Raw genomic sequence first — 212 nt, 5'->3', positions numbered from 1 at the left:
TCGAGTCAGACCCAACTCATAATGACCCCTCCATGGGTTTCTGAGGCAGTATCACTACAGAAGTAGATTGTCCAACCTTCCTTCCAAGGAGTGGCTGGTGGGTTTGAACCACCAGCTTTCTGGTTAGCAGTCAAATGCCTTTACACCACCACAGCTCCTAAAGTGTATAGGAAAGTTGTGTCTGGTTCTTAAGGAGAAGGTTCTTTGGGTTG

This window comes from Orycteropus afer, unplaced genomic scaffold (assembly GCF_000298275.1).
Source record: "Orycteropus afer afer isolate SDZICR_OR568_19922 unplaced genomic scaffold, OryAfe1.0 scaffold00911, whole genome shotgun sequence".
Taxonomy (NCBI): domain Eukaryota; kingdom Metazoa; phylum Chordata; class Mammalia; order Tubulidentata; family Orycteropodidae; genus Orycteropus; species Orycteropus afer.
The sequence above is the reverse complement of the archived record's forward strand: the minus strand, read 5'-3'. Positions refer to the sequence as shown.